Source organism: Protopterus annectens, chromosome 1.part0 (assembly GCF_019279795.1).
Source record: "Protopterus annectens isolate FY-2018-M chromosome 1.part0, PAN1.0, whole genome shotgun sequence".
Taxonomy (NCBI): domain Eukaryota; kingdom Metazoa; phylum Chordata; order Ceratodontiformes; family Protopteridae; genus Protopterus; species Protopterus annectens.
In genome coordinates this window covers 1073445899-1073458649 of record NC_056725.1, presented here as the reverse complement: position 1 = coordinate 1073458649, position 12751 = coordinate 1073445899, and positions in this window count along the sequence as shown.

Sequence of the window (12751 nt, the reverse complement as noted above, 5' to 3'; positions counted from 1 at the left end):
CTCCAGTCTTGGGAATTTACTTATATTTGCAACAGTTTCTTTCTTCTGTTGTAGAGTTTGTTTATGGCAGAGGACCACCACACTGGCTTCCTTTGTCTGGAGGATAACATCTTGGTTCTATTAGGGATAGCATGATCCATGCACTCGTGTAAGTGCTTATACAGTGCATTTGTGTAGGATTCGGCAGTCAGACCTCTATTGTCCATCTGCATGGGTGTCATGCAGTTTGCCACTTCTGTCTTAAGAAGTGTGACATTGGCTTTTGAGAAGTTTGTTACGATGGTTTCCCTAATTGGGGCTGGGGGTGGGATGTGGATGTCTAGAATGATTACCTTGTGGTCCGATCTGACCAACGAGGAATTGACCTCTGGTGTGGAACACCTGTTTCCAATGTTGGTGATGACCACATCTGGGATATTGCTGCCCCTGGTGGGGGTGTGAATAAGTTGATCCAAGGCATTGGTATTTATGAATTCTAGAAAACGTTGAGCAAAAGTGTTGGTACAGGAGTAGTTTTTCCAGTTAATGGTGGGGTATGTGAAATCGGCCATTATTAGGGTGCTGGGTTGTACCCAATACTTTCCAGTGTATCATGAAATGAGGGGTGTGAATCCTGGGGCATGGTGGGAGGCCTGTAGCAAGCTACAATTTGGATTGCGGTCTTGCCCAGAGTTAGTTGCACTTGGATAATCTCAGATGCATTATGCTGTGCAACTAGCCTGGTGGTGTGGATATCCTTAATGAATATGGACACGCCTCCACCTTTAGTGCTTCTTTCTGGGTTAAGTGGCCAAAAGGTGTGGTATGAATTGAAGCCTGGTAATGCAGGGGTGCTCTGTGGAGCTTTGAACCAGGTCTCCGTCACTGCACAGATATCACAGATGTCACCGTTTGCGGTGGTGAATTTGTCATGTGAACCTTGCCTGACAAAGGCACTATAGGGGTGTCAAAAGTCTTTGCCAGTATCCGGAATCCTGAGGGCGACAGGTGCAGGCCATCTCTGGCAAAGCATCATGGACTGTCGATCATGTCGTCCCAGGCAGACAGATGCTGGATCCCCTTAGAATGACACCAGAAGCTTAGCCAATTGTTGAGGTCAATCATTTTGTCCTTGTACTGTGGTATCATTCTGGGTCTATCTATTTCTACATCCCTCTCTATCTATGTATACATATATGCATATTATATATAGATACATATATAAATATACATACATATACATATAATATATATATATATATATATATATATATATATATATATATATATATATATATATATATATATATACCTTTTATTTACACATACGAATACACACACTAACATACTGCTAAACATTCATTACTGTACAACCTACATTGTATGTTGCACTACAACCTACATTGATATGTGCACATAGCATCCTTCACATACATATGTATGTCCAGCCTTCATTAACAGTTGCAGTATGTCCCCTGCCCTATGCACATCTATATATATATATATATATATATATATATATATATATATATATATATATATATATATATATATATATATATATATATATATATACAGACTGCTAACACATATGGAGGGTTCACAGTATGTAGACTATTACATTATTAGTTTACATTACCTTTGTTGGACACTGCTATTTTTGATGGCTTGCTGCTGATTAGCCTGCTGTTCTGTATTGTTTTATTTTCGGCTGTCTGTGTCTCTTATTCGGTTTTTTTTTTTTTTTTTTTCTCTCTCTCTCTCTCTGTCTCTCCCTCCTGCTGTTGCAATGAAAGTATTGCATGTGTGGACTGGGAGTACAGGCTGCTTTTGTAGGTATATGCAGATGTGCATGTGATGGCCTCTGCACCAATTATTAGCCAGCATTTGCTAATTGCATGCAGCCTGCTGTGTGGTAATTGCAGTTCTCACTGTGATTTCAGGACAGTGCTATAAAATGTTAGTTGAGGTAGGCGTAGCCCTTTCAGATTTTCAAGGTGGGGACCATGCTGATATGCTGTGGACACTGTTGTGTGAGCGTAAAGGTTGGTATGTCTCTCATATTTCAGGCTGCATTGTAGGCACTGACATGCATGTTGTACTGACACCTGACTATTGCTTCCTCCAGTTTATTCTTCTCAGTGTGTATGTTAACTGACACCTAATAATACTAATACTGTTTAAATGGGAGTATGTGCTTTCCTGTGAGACTTGTGGAGTAACTGGTTTACAGCAGTGGCTCTTGCAATTTGTTGCTATGGCTTCACTATTTAGCCTTTACATTCACTCCTTGAAGGCCTGCTAGGTGTCTTTACTGGAATGTGTTGCTATGGCTTTCCTATTTTCCATTCACATTCACTCCTTGTAATGCTTGCTATATTTCTTTCAGCAGCAATTCCTTATATGTTTGTTGTGGTTTGGTGGTACTGCATGCAGTCTGGTCTGGCCAAGGTGTGGGGCTTGACACCTACAAGGGTATTTTATTTTGCTGCTGAGCAGTAGTGGCACCTTGTACTTTGTACTAACAGTTATGGATAGCAGGCACATGCAGTGCTTGTAAACTGCTATACTGTCCTTCTGTTATTAGTTTGATGCCTCCTTTGATATTTGTGGGTTGTACACCTGCATGTGGGTGTGCTTGTGGAAGCTATTCTACAGCTATTCACAAAGTGTGTGACAGCAGACAGAATGATATGCCTGTGAGTTTTTGACACTTGCAGGCCTCAGATACTCACTCTCAGGTGTATCTTTTATCAGCCTCAGGGAATGGTTCATATCAGTGGGATACACCCGTGATATATTTCAGATATTCTGCAGTTGTGACTGTGGGGTATTTTGAGCATGTGTATTAATACACCATTTCTGACATGCACGTAGTGCATACTTTCAGTAGTTGACAGTTACCATTACGTGGGACAAAACACCTTTCTGCCTACTGTTAGTACATTTCACAGGGAGTCAGTGGGTCACAGTTAACATTTGTTTTCAAATCAGGGACATCCCTGTAAATCAGTCCCAGTTGCAAGGTCTGGCCTCTTACCTGTTCAAATATGGCAGTGTTTATCCTGCTCTGATAGTGTGTGTGGTTTGCAAGATGCTACTGTTACATTATTACCTATTAGCTACCGACTAGCATGGCTGTTACTCTTATCACACTAATGTTATACAAATCCACAAGAATTGCCAGTAAAGATACAAGAAAGGCTATGTGTAATAGCCTTCCTGTATTCCCTTTACATTCAGTCCTACTATTTCATGATATATTGCTTTCAGCACAAAGTTCTTGTATATAAGTCATGGCTTAGTCGTAAGTCATGCAGACTATTGTTTCCAAGGTCCTGGGTTCGAGATCGACAGAGGAATTTTATTTTGCTGCTGAGCAGACTACAAGCCTTGTCATTCACAGTGACTAAGGCACTTTTAAGCAGTTGTAAGCGGGTTAGCGCTGGTTTGCACTGAGCTCACGCATGTGCATTGTCGCTTAGCTTCGCGCATACATGCTTAGCTAAGCGCACACCCGCTTACTACTGCTTAAAAGTGCTTACTCTCACGCACACCCATGCTAATTTCTTTGAAAGAAAAGAAAATGGGGAGATAGGACAGTGGTGAAAAAGGGGGCACAAAGAGGGTAGGACAGTAGGAAAACAAGCTCGGGATTTGCAGGAAGGATGTAGGAAAGGCCCATAGCTGCCCATTTCTTTATCAGCAACAGCTGTGCATATGTCTGTAATTTGGTGTGAAATTTGAAACCTTCCACCCCTGAGAGAGAGGTGAGGACAACAAAATATGTTGTACAGCCAATTGTAATTACCACTTCACATGTCCAGCAGACATGTCTGCAAAATGGGTAGCTATGTATGGGGCATAATTTTTTTGCGGGAACAGAGTGCCCTTTTTTTTTTTTCAGGTGAGAGTGGAATGTGAGGTACAGGAAGTAGGTATTTTTGGGGAGGTAGGTAGGGGAGGTTAACAGACAAGACAAACAAGACACATACAGGGGCGGAGTATGACACATGTGGTGGGGAAACACAATTGACGGGGACGGATGTTGGGATATCGGGAGCCCATGAGCCCACAGATGGCAACAGTGGAACTGAGATCCCCACCCATGGGCAGTTGCCACTGTGCCTTCACAGCCCAGGACGGAACTGTGCTGGGGGCTGTGTAGGACGGGCAGCAGTGACACCCGTGAGTTGTGCCACCTGAGCCTCAAGCTGGCGTAGGGGTTCAAGCACAGAATGCCTGATCTCGCTATGCACCACAGACCAGACACTTTGGAGGGTGAGTGGATGGTCTCCTCCGGCCACGCTTGCAGAGGGGGGACGAGCCCCATCCCCTGCAGCGCTTCCACCCAAATTTGGCACAGGGCCACCGGAGGAGGTTCCGGCCTGGGCACTAGTGCCAGGTGCACTCGCCAGCTGAGGTGGGAGAGGTGGGTCCGCTGGAACCCGCCTTCCCTGTTGTCCTATGTTTAGAAATATTTTATGACATTTTGGGTTAGTAACACATAATACAATTCCAAATTAGTTGTAACAGCATGCATCAGTATTCCTATTAACCAAACACCCATGAATTCCAAACATTGAACAGCAAGCATAACACATGCATATTTTGAACAACAGTACACAATCCAACAGCATGCAGGGTCGATTGATGGCAACAGGCCATCAGGTTTGTATATGTGAACAGGGCACATGCAGCAATGTACATGCAAATATGTTTGAACCAACAGGACAAATGTCCATAGGAATTGATTGTGAATACACATACCCAGTTTGTTGTGGAATGGCATTTTTTGTGAATATAGGGTAGGGTGAAGAAATATTTCATTAACAACTTCAACTACATATACATATGCTGTACATCTCTAGTAGCTGCAGATATATATACCCTACAGGTCTTAGTACAGTTTCCTATATGTAACCTTAGGAATGTTGGTGATGGGACTGTTACTGCTACATTAATATACATTGCATTTTTATTCATACACATTTCATATCTGGCTATGTTCAGGTACAGCATCCTGCTACATTTCATTTATATGGCTCTAGACAACTGTGGATGCTCATTATTTCATACAACCAGACTATCTCCATATTGCAAGGGAACAGCAACATATACAAATTTATTTCAAACATTTCACTTTTTGAATGTGGCTGTCTCATTCATTTCATTATGTACTAACTGCAGTATACTTTATTCAGAAGTTATAACAGCTTTCTTGGTCGATTCATACCTCTTTCTCACACTCACTTGTTTTATTTTTACAATTCAAGATGGTACTTTATTCTAGGCGTTATTAACATGTCATACCTGATTACAACAATCCTTTCCAACAGACTCACTTGTTTCATATGGCAGATTTTCTAAGGGGATGTATTTGACACATGTCTATTATCTTTAGCTTGTTTACCACTGATTTTCAGGCTGCTGCAGGTTATCTGATATTACACTTCAGGTGGGTAATCACTATTTCAGACTTGTTTACTTTTTATTTCTGGATTACAGGCTGCATCACTTATCTAATCATACAGTACTAGCAGAATCTTTCTTCTAGTGTTATTTGAACTTTATTAATATGTGACTACACTGAACTCTTTTACAAGCTGTCTCACTTATATTGTATTACAATTACAGAAATATAATTACTAACCTGCCTGGTGGCGCAACCGCTCCAGCCTATCACCATAGGCTCGCCGATTCGGGGAACGCACACCTGCAGCTGTAATATAAATGAAGTAATATTGGAACATACATCTCCATAATATCAGCTAGGATAATTCCTTACATACATAATTACATGGATACTTACTCAGTAGTGGGGCGTTGGGCATTTGCCGGGCCTCCTGGATCGAATGGTTCAGTTGGTCCTGCTTCCGTCTCTTCAGGTCCGCATGGTGGTGACGGACCTGTTCACCAGTCCTTGGTATGCCTGTGGCACTGGTGAGATCATGTGCCAACCGGTTCCACGCCTCTGCCTTATATGCACCCCACAGAACCTGGCCCTGCATGAGTTGAGCCTCATGATCGTGGACTAGGAGCCAAACCATGTATTTGGACTCCTCAACACCCCACCTCTGTGCTCGAAAGTGACTGCCCTCTCCTACACCTGCCATCCTGACTGCAAATAGGTTCCACAATCAGTTATGCTGTGTATTCCCACCTATGGGGCTTATATATGCCATTTTTCTCGCACTTATCTGTGATTGGCCATTTTGGAATTGTATCAGCTTCACAAAACCTGCTTTGTCATGCTTCTATTTCCATTCATTCCTATATATATGCTAATACTGCATGTTTCAGTGCAACTGTCATGGCTTAGTGGTTCAGTACTTTGACTATGATGCACAGTATCCTGGGTTCGAGCCTGGGCATTGCTTTTTTTTTTTATTTTACTACTGTCTAGACAGGCTAGGAGGTGTGTCTGTTTAAAGGCGGCTTTGATACAGGTTGCTCAACTTTGCCCGCCGGTAAGCCAGTTGGCGCGATGGGCAGCTCCGCGCAAACGACTTACACTGGTTAATGCGTTATTTGGCTATGAGCACGCATATTACACTGTGTGACATGTTGCACAACTACGGGCACACACTTTCAGCATGTTAAAGCACTGCTCAACTCTGGGCACTCCTATTACACCTGTTAAACCACTGGTCACCTGCGGGCAAACATACTCAGCTTGTTAGAGCGCTGCTCAGCTATGGGCACTTACAAAATATTTTCTTTTTTTATTGTGTCAGATTTCTTCGTAAAAACATGGCCCATTTCATTGCATTTTACTTAAATTATAATTGTATATATATAAATATATATATATATATATATATATATACATATATGTCAGGGGATTGTTTCGTGCTTATTTCACTAAAAATAAAAAATGATGTTGTTGGGGCTCGAACCGTGACTGCCTCCTCTTTGGCCGACGGCTCTACTGCTACACTATTGCTACTTGGCTTATTCTGCATATTTAGAGCTTATATGCTTTTTCAATGACTGCTAACTGTGGCTGAGTGAAGGGCACACCTGCGCAAATGAGCGCAATTAGGGGCAAACATTTTTGAAATAAAAAAAAAATTAAACTGTTCATTTTTACGTTTTACATTTCAGTTGGGTTAATAGTCTGTAGGGGCATGTGTGCTGTTGTGTTTCTTGGCATTTCCACGGACTCGCTCGTGGGAGTTTCATTTTGGGACTGTGATTCTTCTGGGGGCGTGTCCCTTTGCAGGTCTCGCCATGCGGACATGTCCCCTACATTGCTACATGGACCGTGTTAGCCTAGGGTGCGATTCAGCATGCCCTCATGAATATGCATCGCATGCTGACATCACCCCATTTAACTGCAGCCTCCGTGTAAGACTTGTTAACTCTTACACGGAGGCTTTGTGAATCCTGCCCCATAATTATTTCTTTGCATTATTTAATTTTTAATATATATATATATATATATATATATATATATATATATATATATATATATATATATATATATATATATATATATATATATATATATATATATATATCAACATACAGACGTATATAATGTCCATGTTTGGTGACCTAAATTAAAAAAAATGCGAATGGTAACCATCAGATATGAACATTACCAAACAACAAGTTCTTTGAAAATAAAGTCATTGAATAGCCATCGTTGGCCAACAACCAGGAAGTAACATGATGCATAAAGTAAATGAAGGGAAAACTTTTAAATTTGCCCTATTCTCCAGTGTAGTGCAATGTGTAATCTCAGAGTTTGTAAATATAGTTGAGTGTGTGCTCGTGATATTGGCTGACTATGGCCATTTGATGACTTTATTTTTGTAGCAGATATTGTTCTTTAATGTTTGTATTTGATGTATATCATTCAATATTTAGCTACTGTAGTTTTTCAACTTTCGGTAGCCAAACATAGAACTCAAATATATATATATATATATATATATATATATATATATATATATATATATATATATATATATATATATATATATATATATATATATATATATATATATATATATATATATATATATATATATATATATATATATATATATATATATATATATATATATATATATATATATATATATATATATATATATACATATATATATATATATATATATATATATATATATATATATATATATATATATATATATATATATATATACACACACACACACACACACACATATATATATATATATATATATATATATATGTACATGCACATATATGTATATTTACATGCAAATGGGTCCACTTGTAGATTTTGAACTTTCAGAATGTCAAATTGCTTATGGTTGAGACCATAAGATCGACATTTTGAAAGTTCTAACCGTTTAAATGGAGATTGCTGTACAACGCAGAGCAGTATATTTACTCTTTTCCTCACTGTAGTGAGATCTAGGAGTTGGTATATTTAATTACCTGGGGGTGTGGGGGATGCATAGGGGCTTGACCCCCTGAAAAACATAAAAAGAAAATTTTTGTTTTTATTTTTTTTTTAACTTTCGAACTTTCAAAATGTCAATCTTATTGTTTTGACCATAAGCAATTCGACATTCTGAAAGTTGAAACTTTAGATGCAGACCCATAGCTGACACTTTGTTTATTTTATATAATACCAGATTTGTTATCTGAGGTTTGTTACCTATTTTTTATAATCTTTGTATTTTATTGTTTAAAGGTTTTTGTGATATATGTTATGATTTATTTTAATTTAGTTTTTAAGAAGCATCCGTCTTCTTCATCTGATACACTGAACTTGGAAGCAATGAGTTAATTAATAAGTATCACGATTAGTTATATAACGTATCTGTGTTTTCATAATTACACTTTATTCTGACGAAGCCTTAGTATAAATTACATGAAAACACAACTGTTTAGTATAAAGTGTTGTCTATCACCCAATACTTTTTGAGTTATTGTATCCTTTATTGCATTTGTATATCTTGCCATTTCTTTTTCAGTCGTAATTTTTTTATCCTCTGTCTTTTAAATTTATGGTCATTGGCATTGATCACTTTTTAAAACTAACTGAGGCACTCAGTTCTCTCAGATTTTGCTATACACCATTTTGGATGGTGCAGGTGGATTCATGATGAGAACACATTGAGATTACTAATCAGATACCAAGAAGTGAAGATTTAGAGAACATTATAGCAAAGTTGAACAATCTATTTCTCTCTTTTTTTTCGATGACAGCAGTGATAGGACACTTGTTTAAAAAGCTTGAATAACAGCTTGATAAAAACTGTACAGATTCAAGTTGTTGATATAGGACCATCTTTATTTTGAACAATGGATTAGAAATAAAAGTGTTCTAAGAGTCTAGTGTTTGATAGCCCACTGTATAAGGCACAAACATGTTTCTTTGATGATAAAGAAAAGAAAATAATAACTAACTATAACAAAACAGTATTATATTTTTTAAAAACTGAATTGAACTTTTTAATGACTAAATCATTGTTAATGATTGATATTGGCCAGATTGCTGATTACAGATCTTGGCCAGATTCCAAAAGAGCTGCTCTCAATGTAAGTCTTCCCTGATTCTGAAAGTCTGGCTCTCAGTTTAAGTGACTTACTTCAGTGTAATGCTTATCTATGAACAGGTTTAAACTAATGACCAGATTCCTAAAGACCTGCTCTCGGTGTAAGTGGTCGCTTACACTGACAGCAAGTCTTTTAGAATTGGGCTCATAATAATTTTTCATAGTGATGCTTTTATAAAACATGTCAGGTCCAAAGCCACTGTGATGCACTGGTAATGCAAGACATTTGAAAGAGATATTACAGAAGGGTTGGCTTATTAATTATTATGGAATAAGGCTGTCTTTCAGAGGGCAATTGCAAGTAACAAGAATAAACATTGAATCAACACCAATAGTGGCTATCTTTTTAGTCTCAGAACAGCACTATAGACATGGCAGTTTGTAGATCACAACACTTGAACGAGAGAGCAGTCAGAATCTCTCAAACAGGTCCAGTGAAGGAAATGAACTGATCAGAACATAAGCAGACTCTACAAGAGCTACAGACTTCAGAAGTCAACTGAGCTGGAAGGACAGTGTGTGAGGAAGAAGAAATCAAGGGAGAGTAAGAGCATACATTCATTGTATGCTGGTACAGATTGTAATATATTTACAGTGTTTAAACTGGTTTTGGAAAGAAAACATTTAGGCTAAATAGAAGAAAGTTTCTCATTCATCTCTGTCAAGAGAGTGAAATGGTTAAAAGTTTAACTGATTTTTAGATGTATTTATGCTTTTTGTTTTACTTTATCTATGGATGTATTGATTTATTTGTTTGAAAATCAAATATGGCATATATACTATACAATAATGAGGTAAGTTTCCTGACACACATTAAATGTGATATTGATCAAGCACATTTAATACAACATTAAAAAAAAAACTGTAACATGGTATATGGGTGTTATTTATGAAAAAAGTGAAAAAAAATTCATTTGAATGCATAAAAATAGCTTCCTTTTCATGAACTTAGTAAAAGGAAAGATATAAATTCATGAACTCATATCAAAACAGCTCACACTTCTTGAATGTAACTACAAAACTAAAATTCTGTAGTTGATAGTTGATACCCTTTTTCAGCCAGAATACAATGAGGGATGTTAATTTAGCATATCTATACCAATTATTTCCTAGTGACTTTGTGGACACAGAAACGTATTTTCCCTTGTCTGTGAACAGTCATTGCTATGAAGTCTTGACCTGTACCCCTATAATAATAAAATGTGGAAGGAACTCCACTGGTGTTGACCTTAGGATTTAAAAAAAATGTAGATTTATCTTTATATTAGCAAGCTGAGTTCAGAACACTAACACTAATGTACTTTTTTCCTAAGAAAAACTTAGGATTTTTCAGACAAAAAAATGTTGTTGTTGTTGTGTCTTTTGGCTTTTCCCGGTTAGGGGTCACCACAGCGGAACTCCGGTCCACTAATGATTGGCAGTTGATTTTTTCATGCCAAGTTGTCAGCCCTGATGCACAACCTTCAACAAAGGTATGCCCATTCATGCATGTTGCCATGCAGGAGACGCTCTAGCTGAGAATCGAACCGGACAGCGTCTTACTGTGAGGAGACAATGCTACCACAGCACCACCTCTGCGGATTTTCAGACAAAAAAATGAAAAGTATTATTAAATTGAGTGATTGTAGTAATAGTTTTTGCATGAAAATTGTTGTTCTTGGCACTACAATCTCCTCAGAGCAGGTATAAGCAGCTTCATAGCCACCGACCCTTCAGTTGGAACTAGCACTACTGTCCAAGCTTACACCAAAAAACTATATGAGCACCTACATAGCTGTATGGACTTAGCAATTTCTGACAAGACCAAATCATCTTCCTCAAGGAAGAATAAACCTGTCTGGTGGACAGCAAACTTTATAATAAAAGAAAAAAATTGTTGCCCAGGACCAAGAAGGAGGAGATGCCTAGTTGGCCACAATCTCTCCTTTGTCTGAACAACCAAATAAGGTCGCTAGTGAAATCTAAGGCTAACTTCAAGTCTAAATTGGCCTCATCCACTAAGGACAATCACAAGGCCTTCACATATGTCCAGAATCTCAAAGGTAACACCTAAATCTGCTCTGAACTGGTGGTCAATAACATCACATACACAAACCCCATAGATATAGCCAACCTGCTGGCAGATAGGCTCGGTGAAAATTCACCCCTCTGTTCCCCCATCTGTAAAGCAGGAGATCCCCAGCACCTGCCCACCTCCCCTCATCACCAGGGAGCAGGTCTTTAATGCCGTCTCAAAGGCAAAATAATACAGTCTCCATGGGACCCGATAACATCCCTGGCTGTATCCTACATGAACTCAGGGATGAGCTATCAGCTCCATTAGGCACCCTATTCAACCAAAGCCTAGCTGAATGGAGGACAGCCACTATCATCCCTATACACAAAGGTCGAACATCCACTGACCCAGGCAATTATAAGCCCATCAGCCTAAGTAGCCTGATCTGCAAGGCCATGGAATGCATTATCATAGGGCTTATAAACAAGGACATCGGCAACCTCCAATCGCTTGACCCCACACAGTTTGGTTTTGTCAAAGGGAGATCATGCCCATTAAACTTGGTCATCTTCTCTGAAACATTCAACAAAGCCATGGATGAAGAAAAGACGGTGCATACTACCCACCTTGATCTAGCCAAAGCCTTCGACACTATTCCTCATGCGGGCATAATAGATAAACTCTCCCAGCATCAACCTTTATGTTGCCTGATGAGTAGCTAACTGGCTTATTGATAAAACCCACTCAGTCAAAACAGGGGAAGCTACCTCTAGTAGTAGACCTGTAGCCAGTGGTGTACCTCAAGGATTGGTCTTGGGGCCTCTACTGTTTGGGATATACTTTTCTGAGGTGCAAGCCAAAACCAGTGGTCTGTGGCTGACCAAGTTTGTAGATGACTGCAAGCTGGCCACTGTCTTAAATTTCCCTAGTAATGTGAACATCTTCCAAGAGGGCTTTACCCAAAATAATGACTGGTGCCAGAAGTATGGCCTCAAACTGAATGCCAGGAAAAGCATCATTATCCCCTTTGGGGAAAATGGCATCCCCACTAATTATCACATTAATAACAACGTACTAAGCATGCACTCAGTCGTGAGGGACTTAGGCACCCAGGTTGATAGCAACCTGACTTTTGACCACTATGTTGCCTCTGTTGTAAAAAAGGCTTTTTACATGACCCACCTCAGGAGGTTATAGCATCCCTGTATTCCTC